A 13,553-nucleotide genomic window follows, 5' to 3' on the forward strand; every position below is an offset into this window, starting at 1 on the left:
TTTTTATGCACAAAAAATCGATCAATCAAATTTTATTTATATAGTGCCAAATGACACTTTACATTTAGAGCTGGTCAAGACCAGACTCTTAAAAGGCCAAAAAATAAACAAACAAAAATATCAAAGACAGTAGCTGCAAGTAAGAATGTTGTATTGGGGGTGATTTTATTTGCCATCATCATCTTCATTATCTTGTTCTATCTTCTTCCTTGTTTTTCTTCTTTCTTTCTTTCTTTCTTTCTTTCTTTCTTTCTTTCTTTCTTTCTTTCTTCTTCTTCTTCTATGTGTCTGTTCGTTCATCTCATTTTTTGTTTGTTTTTCTTCTTCTGTTATTTTTGATGACAATAGTCTTACATGACTTAGTGTAATTGCTCCAAAAGGTGAACCCATCAGGAAGTGTTTTCACTAGAAATGTATCAACTGAACATCAGTATTGACTGATACTCGCTGATATTTATTTATTTCAGCCAATACTGGCATCGGCCTTTAAGATGTAATTTCACAGATGTGGCCAGTATTTGTCTTATATTAGTTTTTTTTCATAAATTTTTCATAACTTAATGAAGGCTGAAAAACTCTTAAAATGCTGTTAACCTATTTTATTTTATTTTTATATATAAAATGAAGATCTTAAATTGAGGGGTAAATAACATAGGTGTCAGCTACTAACCAAAGTGTTGGTGCATCTGTCGTTGTCACGTTGTAAATGAACCACAGTTCATGAGACCACCAAAGAGTTTGGTCCCACATCATGGCCTGTGGGAGGTTTCACTGAAACGTCTGAAAACCTGGAGCAGTTATGAAAGTGCCTTATGACCTCATACTTTACATTGCAGTCCTTCTTGGCTTACTTGCATCCACAATGCATTCATGTTATAATTAAAAAAAACAAATACCATTCAGCCCTATGTGCTGACATAGCCCATAGCCTGTCTCTGCTCTGTCGGTGGGCTGTGCTGTTTGTTCCTGGTGGCAACGTCAGTGAGTTGGCATGGTTTCCCTCTGCCAGGCTGACACAACAAACACAACAAACACACACTGACACAGTGTAAGAAATACATGGCCACACAGTCTCACAGTCTGCTACACACACATACACACAACCCACATAGACAGGATAGACTAGGATTATATAAGGCAGAATGACAGAAATGGGGGGGGGGAGTGGAAGGTGTGGGAGCAGGCTGTTAAAACAGAATGAACCTATTAAACATCTGACTACAACAGATAAAAAGCATACTCTCTTTTACTGCAATTTCAACTGTTTACACAAAATAGTTCTTATTCTGCTGCTGTCTGGACTGTGCTCAGCTGTTACAATAACACAGTAATAAGATCTGTGTTGTGATAATTGTCTCCATTCACCTGTATGAAAACAGCTGAGTGAAATGAACAGAAATAACATATTTGAATCACTGTTTTCACATCATTTACCATTGTTTGATGCTCTTTAACCCATAAAGACCCAAACAGCCACATGGTAACCAAAACCATCTGCTGATGTAAAATGTTTAATAATTTATTAACCATTAAACCTATCAATACTTTGAAATAATTGGTGTGAAATGCAGTTTATCAGCTTTAAATCGTCATCAGATATGACCCATTTGGATGTTCAGAGGCTCTGTACTGAACGTGGAAACACTGTCATCTTCTACAACATTGATTCACCAGTAAAACCCATGGATTTTGATAAATGGCAGTGGATGGACACACTTGGTTCATATTCAGTTAATGATAGATTTTATTCAGAAAGTCACTTTTTCTTTAGTTTTCTCTGTTTCTGATATAATAACCCTCAGCAATAATTGGAGCTTTTAGAGACCTCTACATGATTAACAAATAGGAAAATACCAGATTTTCACTGAAAAAACACAAAACACAGAGGATAATATTATAATAAATGGTGATAAATCACTTAGGAAAGGTTAGATAGACTGGGTCTTTTAGCACTGGGTCTTTATGAGTTAATGTAGGACAAAAAGTACAAGAAATGTACAATACCTAATAATAAAGATGAAAGGATTTTCCATTTTGATTTTATCACTGAATTCCCACACACTGGACTGAGGATGTCCACAGAGCCTTAAAAAGCCTTAAATGTGGATAATTAGTTATCCTTAGAATTGATAATTAACCCTTAAATCTGACACTCAAAGATCTTTTAAATTCTATAGACATAAAAAATGATATTGCTATATTTGTTTCAGAAATCTTTGTAAAGAATTTGTCAAATTTGTTATTAGTGTTGATCATTTTATCATAACGGAGTTGGAATGAGTGGAGACACCATCGATCATTCATGAGCGGAAGGGTTCAGGTGTGAGCTTTAGCAGCTTCAACGTGAGAAGAAGTAGCATAGTTTAGACTGGTTCAAGACAATAACTATGAAGCCTGTTGTACTGTGATTTGAAAATTGAAATCTTAAAAAGACATAAATCTGATATCCTGTGGACTTGAACTCTCAGCTCTTTGTGATCATATAATTGCACAGGCTGACACTGATTCAGTTTGGCTCATTGTGCAGCTCAACTGTACACTGGATTTATTTCAGTGTAAGACGGTGCAACGACCTGAAGTAAACATTACTGGTAACAGTTAGAGTACTATCATTATACATTCACAGACTACAGTTGTTCCAACGCTCCGGTCCAGACCAGACTCCCATAGGGCACTGTCACGAGAGTGTTGTGCAGATTGCACAAACAGTACAATAGTCACTTTACTGCTGTCTAGCCTCCACCCACAGGACAACTGTTACTATGCTTTCCCTTCGTGCCTCTTTACAGGGAATCCTAACTATTATCATTTATTGTGAAACTAAAACAGTTATATTTGAAACAGAAAATCTCAACGTGGAGCAACTTATATCACCCTTTAACAGAGATATTTTCCAACAGACCTTGTGGCTCTTATTAACCAGTCACATTTTAGCTCCATGTCACCTTTTTAAGGTGGAGTAAAGACGCTTATTGTCTAAGAGCCCCTGTTCTTCATCATCTTCACACTGAATGACTCAGGTAATGGGGAATGAACAACCTTGCTAAACTTAAGCAATCCTGAGGGTGACACCGCTCTGTGCTTTAACTACTCTGACCCGGTGCAGGAAAATGAGCGAAGAGGAAATGATCCTACAGGGACCCATAAAGTACCAGAGTATAATATTTATTGTTATCAGCAATAGTGCTACAGCTCTCTAGTGGCAGAATGAGGAGGATTAGTACATAAGGCAGTAAATAACCTTCTGCAGTGGTTATGTTTCAAATGGATTAAAGGGAAAGTTTTGCTTTCTTGTTTTTTTTATTTACCTAGATCTCAATTTAAATCCTGGAATGGTATAAAGTTGGATTTTTTTTTCTCTAATTATAGCTAGATATTCTGTATACGTGTTAGTTTGTGATATCTTAAGAAAGTACTTTACCATTGGTTATAGCCTTCCCTTTGGCCTTGTGTAAACCTGAAAGATGCATAGTTGATGGAAAAACTTCTTTCTTAATGAGTGCGGAATGCATTCACTCGAATTGCATTTTTAATTAAACAGTCTCAATGGAACGGGACAGAAGTGAACTGAACACCCTGAAATACCTCAGTGGCAGCATCAAGGCTTCTTTTAATTTTACAGTCGCTAACCCAGAGCTGCTTGGTATCCCCCCTGGCATAACACAGCAGTGTTCCCATCATAGCTTATTACGTTCTTTTCCGATAATGTCGGCGCGGTTATGTACAGTACAGTCAGCCCAGCCACTTGGTTTTGTTTCAGTCCGCAGTGGAGAGAGCTCTTCATTAAGTGAGCTATGATGTTACTTGCGAAGACTTTATTCAAATGCTAGGGCCTTGGTTTTTAGCACTTCGCTGTTAGTGTAGCGGGAGAGGAAGAAAAGAAAAAGCAGATCCTAAATGAAAAGATGGAATAAAAGAGAGGAGCGGCTGAAAAAGAGAAACGGAGAATAATGACAGAGGTGGAGAGGCTGATGGGAGAGAGAATTAATAAGGGGAGATGAGCAGGAATCGAGTGAAAAAGATGGGACGAGGAGGGGGAAGGAGGTGTAATGATGGAGAGGTGAAGAGAGAGGCTGATGAGAGATGGAGAGAGAGAAAGAAAGAGGGTGAACAAAGAGAGATGCCACATGTCTTTCATGTTGAGAGGACTGGAGGAGAGGCAGACATGGAAACACAAAGAGCCAGCTCAAGTATGTTTTTATGTGTGCGCTCTAATGTATGTGTGTATTTTCAGGTGTTTAAGGCTTGTTAGAAGCATGTGCGCCTGTTTTTTTTTTTTTTCTTTTTACATGTGAAAGCTATATTCCTGTGGCCATCTGTGAAGGAAAGAACAAAAAAGAAAGAGCTTAAATACACAGCAGCCTGATGGGCGGCAAAGAAAGGAGGAAAATATAGATAGCACTCGACGAGGATGAGAGAGAATAAATATACAGAGCGATAGAGCAAAGTAGAAAATGGCAACAGAGAGAGAGAGAGAGCATAAAATGAAAGAGAACATAAAGGAGAAAGATGATTGATAGAAATGACTAAAAGCAAAAAAAGTATGACAGTGGAAAAGAGATTGAGTGTAAAGCACAGAGGCAAAAAGGATGCACTGGATAATAAAAACAAGAGGAGATAAAATGGAAAGAAAGAAAAATTAATATAGTGTGGAGAGAGAAAAAGAATGAGAGAATGAAACTGAGTAGAAAGATAGAAAATGTTAGGAAAATGTCCATAGTATGCACACAGTATATCTATATTACATTTAGTATCAACAAATCCACTATGTAAGCAGCCATGGTTTCTGCTTATTCCTCCCAAACAGTGGACGTTGTGGTCAAAAGAAACAGTGGCAGAGTGGAAAACACTTGGAGAGCGCAGAACTCTGCCAAGGCAGATCACCCCCCCCCCCCCCCCCCCCCCACCGAGGCCCAGCAAAATGTTATAATTTGTTCCTTGTGCAAGTATCAACATTTCCTGAAACTTTCATCCAAATCCATCCATAACTTTTTGAGTTATCTTGCTAACACACAGACAAACAAAAAATCTGTCCCCCCGATCACCACCAAAATTTAATCATTTTTTCCTTGTGCCAGCGTCAACATTTCCTGAAAATTTCATCCAAATCCGTCTATAACTTTTTGACTTATCTTGCTAGCAAACAAACAAACCCTGACAGGGCTCAAAATTAACTTTTTGACCTAGGAGCACTGTGCTTCTAACCCTAAAAAGTTAGGAGCACAGGCTAAAATCTAGGCGCACCACTATTATATAAAAAATTTGGAGAACAAGCAAAACTCTTGGCCATACCAAGTAATATTCCTATATGTATTTAAGGAATGTTAACAACCTAGAATAAAGTATTTGAATAGAGTATGAAAGAAAAAGCTTACATTGACACAGGTGCAAAACAATTGTCAATGTGTGGTACATACTTTAGTTGGTTCTTGGAGAAGAAAGACGAATCACACCATTATTTGCAACAACCAACTTTTTTATTTCATGGCCTAAAGGCCCTTAGGGGCTGTTTACACGGCGTTGGATTCAGTCGACTCCGGGAAGATTTCATCGCGGATTAGCCTTCTGTTAACATGGAAACGGTGCCTAGAGTGCCTGAATCCGGAAACTTTTGATACCAGGGTCCAGGGTGGAACGTTATCGATACGCTCTGCATTCCAGCTCCGTGTTAACACGAGTCGGAGCGTTCCGGGGTAAAATATGACGTCACCGCATGCGCGCGCAGCCAAGAACCGCCAGTTAACCCACTCCGGGCCAGTTGGTGGCGGTAATGCGCCTCCAAGCTGGTTTGCCAGCCTCTATGACACAATAAAGCTGCAGAAAAAGAAGGAACAACCACAACAACAATGGCCGGTTTCAGAACAACATACGTGCTGCTAACTGTGCTCAGCTCGTCTGTCCAGACAAAGAAGTCCTGCGTCTTTGTACGACCACTCGCCATTGTTGTTTGTAAATAGTGTTGTCCGCCTCCTCCTCTTCTTCTTCTTCTCCTCATTTAAAGGCTGTCTAAACCGGAAATTGTTTGTGCGCAGGCGCCTGTTTTACCGCCACTGTTTCACTACAGCTCTACATCGCCAGCTACTGGTCTGGCATGGCCACTACAGTGTATTCAGCCGTCCTCGCGGACTCATGTTAACGCAGATCGTTATCATAGCGGCGGCGTCTTAACGCGGAATGATTTTATAACGCAAAGGAGAAATCTTTGCGGAGTGTTGCCGTGTAAACGTACCCTTAGTCACTGTGGTCTACACCACGCCTGAAGTCAGGAGATTGTTTCAAACGTCGGTGGAGTTATTTGATCCTTTTGTTTATGCCGCGTGCGCACGCGAGGGGGCGGGGACTAGATTTTCCGCTTCAGTCAGCGGGGCGTGGAGCTTGTTTATTTTCAGCTAACGAGTTACTTCTGCAGCCATTATTCTAGGCGCACGTATTAATTTTCGCTCAGTTTTTTATTGGCGCACCGTGCGATCGTAATCTCAAAAACAGTCGCACTACCGAAATTCTCAGGCGCATGCGACCGTAATTCAGTCGCAGTCACGAGCCCTGCCTGATGAAAACATAACCTCTGCCGTTCCTTGGGGGAGGTAATTATCAGTTAACAACAGCAAAAACTCACATGTTGAGGGGACACGTTTCGTCGAGCCACACTTTCTCCCACTTCCTCTCAGTGTAAAGGCTCATTTATGCGTCTGTTTCCAGGGTGCCGCTACCAACTGTTGGCCCCATGAAAAGTAAACATTGTGGACCCTTCATAAAATTCACTATGTTCTTGATCTGTCGGACCGGGGGGGTATACGTGGGGATGCGGTCAATAACTAACGTAACTTACGCTGGCGTGAAACGAAACTTAACATGCTTTCAACGTCCAACTCCCAACTTCTATTGCCTCTATTATACTGCGGATCTTACAGGAAATTTTTACAGCTTCTAACCTGTTTTCCATTGCATTAGAATGATCGTTTGTCAATCCATCCACCAGAAGGCGCTGTTCTGAATCAACATACTGGCCAAATACCACGAAGAAGTGTAAAGTTTTTTGTGTTTTGAGAAGAAGAAAGTCAATAATTACAAACATGGCAACGACAGAGGAGGTGTTACTAATGTGGACACTAATGTTGATATTTAGGGTAGTAGTCATAAATATGTCGGTAGTTTTTCACTAACTCATAGTCGCTCTTTGAAAAGTTCTGCTATTTCTGGAAATTATTCTCTTCAGATCTCAACACTGCCTCCACAGTTCGCAGTGGTACTGCTCCGTATTCTCCGTCTAGGTTCGTATCTACAAGCTCCCGGCAAACGGACAGAAGTATGCACCTAATGTGCAGAGGACGGACAGAACGCTCTATCCGCATGTCTGTCTTTAATGTAGAGCATAAATAAGCCTTTACAGTCAGTCAGTATTTGTGAGGTCACTAAAGGTCCTGATCAGGTAAACAGCACTTTTAGTCATTCAGTATTTTCTTGTTTAAAGTCAATAAGCAGATTTTTCCTATAATGAAACTCAGATACATAGAGATTCAACACCTTTAACTTGACATTGACACACATCCTAAGTGATCCAGTCCCTTGTGGATCGCTCTAATTCAAGGCCACATTCTTCTAACAGTCTGAAGTAAGTGCATTCTGGGTCAGACTGAAGGACCGCCCACTAAGATGACATCCACTGTGTAACACACCAGCCACGACACATTCAAGTGTTATTACAGTATTGTGAAAAATTCACAGCTATGTGTAACGAGTGCTTCATACGTGTAGTGCTGCCTGAGTTTACCTGGATGATGCTTCAACACTTTAACTTTATGAGGGAATACAGTATCTGCAGTTTGGACATTGTGGTTCAAATTTCTGTTGTAAGCGCTTGTCACTCTTCGAGTATATGCCATATAAGGATTAATAAAACAAATAGAATGGCCAGAGCTGTCATATCAATATTTAAGGTGCATTGATTGGTTCTCAGCATCATCTGGTAACAGGAAAGAAAGCATTTCACTTTTGAAGCTTCTGGAAGTCTACAAAGAATCATTACAAATCCAGCCTGTTAGATGCGAAATGAATGTCCATGCCATGAGAATATGCAAACTTGTTTATTTGCATATAAAACAGCAGAGTCAGTTAGCTGATCCATCCTTTCACCTCAGAAGCCTCCTGTGTTTCCTGTGGAACTGATCTCTATGTGTGGCGATGTGTCATGGGGGGGGGGGGCAATTTCTGTTCTGCCTTTTTAAGGAAAGAAAATAACTACATTGCAACAGCATTTCATAATTTAATAACATTTAATAATAAAATAGTATTAATTATTGAGTCATGATGCAGCACAGAATGACTCTGAACATCTCTGGCAGTGCATTTTGGGCAGTTGGTCCAAGTAGAGTTACTGTCCGGCATGCACAAATGGGCAGTTGATCCATTAGTGACAGGCAGCAGAACCGACCGATAAAGATGGAAGATGGTACCACTGCAACCACTGTTCCAAGCTGTAAAACCTTTAGATTTTAAATTCAAGACTTTAATATGTATAGCCTAATGTGTAGACCTATTATGGATTTTTTGTATCAATAATTGTGGAAGCAAGGATTTTTGCCGTGGCAAAACCTTACCAGCGGAAACACTAGCAGCCTCCACTGGGCTTTTTGTAGTGGTGTTACACTGTATACTTTTTATATCATGTCAACAATGTCCTGTAGATTTTTTTTTTATAGACAATTGTTTTCTATGATCCCACTGTGTAATAAAAAGGAAAGGTGATCCTACAGTGGTAAACATGCCTCTGTCCCTGCTTTTTTGAGTGTGTTGCAGTCATCAAAATCAAATTTTTTATCTTTAAATATAGATGTAAACAAATTCAAGGGCAGCTGTAGTGAATTTTCATTGCTAACTGTTTCAAAAGATCACATATAATACTACCAGTTCCATCAGGTAACTTTAGCCCGTTGTCAGATACATGTGAGTACTAAGTCACTGCTCCATCAGTCAGTCATGGTCACTGACATGTTTCCTCCTTCATGGGCTGTTCCAGCATCGGTAGTGACGCAGACTGGTTGTATTGTCTGATTATCTGGGCTGAGATGGACTGGTCACTGACCCCGTGCAGCAGACACCAGTCTGAGAGGACACAGTATCGGCCAGTCCCGGGCCGCTTCTCTACGACCATGGTGGTCTGCAAAGTTTACGGCTGCACAAACAAGTGCAAACACATTTTCCACTCAATCTCTTTCACCGACTGCTGCTTGTTTACTCGTACTGAACCTGGAATCACCGAGGGTACATCACTTCTGGCTGGTAGTGGCTGCTCCCATAGGTTCTGCCCCCACACATAGCCGAATTCATAGAATAAAAAGGTCCAGTGTGGTGTATTTATGGCAACTTTATTTACTAACTTTGAACCTCTGTTGCTTATAAGTAATACTCAAAGCATAATTAATATCATAACTATAACCAGTACAGGTTCACTTTAAATTGTTGAACTCTGATCATATTCACTATAATCTTATGTTTTGCTCACAATATTGCTTTCAAGGAAACAGGATTTCAGTGCGTCAATGAAGAGATGCATGTATATTACAGATTGACTGATTGGCTGATTTTTATCGGAAATTGGAACAGATAGTGGCCGATGTCTGATGTTTACCTTCCCAACTGGAATTACTGATTTTGAGGGGAAAATAATAGGTCAAAAATGAAAACTTGCTACTACAATCACCTAGGATTTTCATTTTTTATGAGTTTTAGTTTGATATTGAGGTCCACAATTATTGATGTATTAATTTGGTGTTTAAATGGTAATAGTTAAAGACTGTTGCTGCTTGTTAATAGTGTTAAATGTCTTTTGTGTGGGTGACACTGGCTGGATACTGGCTATTATTTGCTCCAAACTATCATTATTATATCAGCCCTTTAAAATTTGTGGTTGGTTGACTTCTAATATCTATATCTATATATATATATATATATATATATATATAAAGACAGACAGAGAAAGATAGATGGACAGAGAGAGCAAGTGAGAAAAGGAACAGGGAGAGAGACTGAAATGAAGAACGCCTGACAGCATGAAAACGAAGGAAGGGAATAACTAGAGAGGGAATGAGGGGAGGAAGAAAGGACGGACTGACAGCCTCTGAAACATAGAGACAGGAGCGGGAGGGAGGGACAGAATGAGGTGGGGAATAAATGGAGAGAAGGCCAGAGCGATAGAGTGAAAATGAGCAAGAGAATACAGAGGAGAGGAAGAGAGAGAGTGGTGTGTCGCTCCCATCAGTCAGAGTGTTGCTCATCCCGCGGCAGACGCTGCCTTTGTCACTATGACAGATCCTCGCTGTCTCTACGCCACTTGCCACCAACACCATTACAACACATTACTGATGTACACACACAGAAACACACACAGACAGGAGAGAGAACAACACATTTAGTGCACTCACACAGAGGTTAGACTGGTGTCTTATAGGAACATAAGAAGGTATCACACGTTCATTCAGAGACATCTGGCTTTGATATTTACTGTTTTTAACATTATATTTAGAATGAGGATCTTGTATTTGTGTTGTATTTTCTTTGATTCCATTTCCCTCACACCTGATGATAATTTTGCAGTTTCTTCATCTTGTTTCTTGATCTGGGTAAAAGAATTATCAGTCTGAAACACAATATAAAACAGCTTGTAAATGTAATTAAAGCTCAATACAATCGAACCACAGGGATTTCACTGGATTTGAGCAGGGTTTGATGCTATTGTTGCATTTTTTCTCCGCCATATGTTTTCATTGGGGTTTGTCTGTTTGTCTGTCTGTTAGCAAGATAACTCAAAAACTTATGTAAGGATTTGGATGAAATTTTCAGGAAATGCTGATACTGGCATAAGGTACAAATGATTATATTTGATGGTGATCGGGGGCGGGGGGCGGTCTGCCTTGGCGGAGGTCTGCGCTCTCTGAGTGCTTTTCTAGTTTTATTTAATTTCTCTGCAGAATTTATTAAGTTCTGCTCCATAAATGTCATTGCCTGTATTCTGGTACAATAAATCAATCATTAAGGAATATGACATGCTTTTTTCATGAAGTACATAAACAATATGTAGCTTTTATTCTTGACCACATCGAAAGAGAAATTCAGGTTCTCAGGAAAATCACTGCTTATCAATTAATCGGTCAATAAGGTCAACCAACTAATGATTAATGGGGGGGGGGGGGGGGGTGACTGATCTGCCTTGGCGGAGGTCTGCACTCTCTGAGTGCTTTTCTAGTTGACAATGGATTAAGGGGCTGCAATTGACTGCAAAAAGCCACATTCTTAAACTGAACCTCTCTCTCTCTACTAAATCTTTTTCTTTTTTTTTTTTAATTTGATGTCGGACTCATTCCAGTCTGGTCTGTTTTTGGACCCCTCTGACAGACAGCTCCACTGTAGTTATGGTTAATAGGTTACACATGTAAAACTCAAGAATGACTAAGTTGCTAGTACTTAGCATTAACTCACCTCTGATTCCTCATGCTCCAATAGTTTTTCCCCTTTTGTCCAATTATGGTCACTTAACAAAGTACTGGCTTCAAAACGTAGTTTGGAAACAAGTGGGTGACATCACAGCTTCTCTGATTATATACAGTCTATACATTGGATAGATGAAATACAAAAATCAGATGAAACATAAAGTAAACACTACATCTGCAATTCTATAGCACAGCGTTACATCAGGGACAACTAGTGATTAAGGGAATTACATTAGTACAAGAGCCATTTAAAATGATTAGTGGAATACTAATTCTGCACAGCTCTTTATGTGTTTAATGACTCAATGTCCTAAATTATCTAGTTAATATTATATTATCTAATATGCTGACAGGGTTAAAACTTATAACAATAGGAACCTGTGCTTCATTTGCATGAGTGTTGCTGCATTGCAGACTTCAGTCACAGATGAATTAATAAAATGAGGGGGAAAGAACTACAGCCCAATCAGCCTCCACATCTGCATAAACCTAAGAGTCAGGCTCCTCGTTCATAGATTTATGTCCATACAGTTTTTCATAGGGTTGTTTTTTTTTTTTTTAGCATATTTGTAGATTAAATAACACAGTAAGAATGCACAGGATGAAGTGTTAAAGTCTCCCTTTTTGGAGTGTGTCTTCATAAAGGTGTAGTTTAGACCCACATATATCCTCCTTTTTACTTTTCCTTGACTTCGTGACATTATCCACTGAGGTCAAGAAAAACTGGTTAAGAAAAGGAAGCAGATAGGAGGTGTTGTTTTTTCTCGACTATTCGACTGCAGCACAGGTTTGCTTGTGATAACAGGAGGAAGCACAGTGGTCTGACTTTTAACTTGTTGAATGGACTTTTTTATATTACTTATACTTTAGCTTATATTGTTTTTCCTTCTTTTATTTTCCCCACTTTTTTTTTTTTTTTTTTTGATTATGTAGTTTTTCTTTCAAGTCTGTCTCCCGTATACATAATTTTTCCTCTTGGCCTTTCAGTTGCAGCTTCTCTGTACAAAGACAACAGACATTTCATAGTGGCTGTGTATTTCTGTGTGATTGATGGTGGGTTTTGTTCTTCGGAAGCTACTTTTCAGTCAGACTAGGAAGGAACAGACAGGTAGTGTAATTACAGCGATCAGTAACTCTTTTGATGTTCATGTGACATTTGAGTTGTGTATTTATGAGGTAGACGTAATAAAAGGTAAACCTGATAAGATGTCTGGGCAAAGATCACACAACAGGAGTCTTTGGTTGTAGATCAATGCTGTAGTCAGACAGTCGCTCACGGCACACACGCACGCACGCACGCACACACACACACACACACACACAGATGTATAATAATCTACAGCTGCAACAAGCATTCACAACAGTCTGTGTATTATTGTGATGACCATCATACATACACAAACAAAGAGGCATTTGACAGATGTAGAAAAACAGTAAATCCCTCCAGACACACACACGCACGCACGCACACACACACACACACACACACTTACTGAGACAGGGATCACACATAACTCACATTGAGACATAAATACCTCATTATCTACACACACACAAACACACACACACTCAATCTCACTCTCTTTTCTTTCTTCATTAAAACCTCACTGACAAACAGCAGCATATGCAGTTATGCCGAACAACAGATGTTCAATGGGAGATATTGTGTAAGACTGAATGCTAATGTGCACTGTGCATAAAATGCTAACGAAGCTCTGTCACTTGTGTTTGTCTCCGCAGTACTATGAGATGTCCTACGGTCTCAACATTGAGATGCACAAACAGGTAAGGGAGTAACTCTCCTCACTAGATTTACTGGGTTTTTTTCTTGCTCTACTTTGATTGTTGGATCATCGTCAGTACAGTACACTTGGAGGCTCTGTGTGTCACTTTCTGTGTAGAAGTTGTATTTACTGTGTGGGCGGTAGATGGCGAATGTCTTATTTTGCACACAAAAGCATTGTGTGCTGGTGTGTCATTACGTGTGGGTGGTGTGCATTTTCCTGTTTCTGTTCTCTTTTATGAACTAAATGTACACACAGTGACCGGCGCTTGGGTTTGTTGCTG

The 13,553-nt window shown here is 39.7% G+C and overlaps 1 pseudogene; it reads left to right on the top strand.

Moving 5' to 3' along the window:
• The window catches only part of LOC115417585 (transducin-like enhancer protein 4), a 139,878-nt pseudogene that overhangs the window by 39,456 nt on the left and 86,869 nt on the right, over positions 1–13,553 (top strand).

This window comes from Sphaeramia orbicularis, chromosome 4, assembly GCF_902148855.1.
Source record: "Sphaeramia orbicularis chromosome 4, fSphaOr1.1, whole genome shotgun sequence".
NCBI lineage: Eukaryota > Metazoa > Chordata > Actinopteri > Kurtiformes > Apogonidae > Sphaeramia > Sphaeramia orbicularis.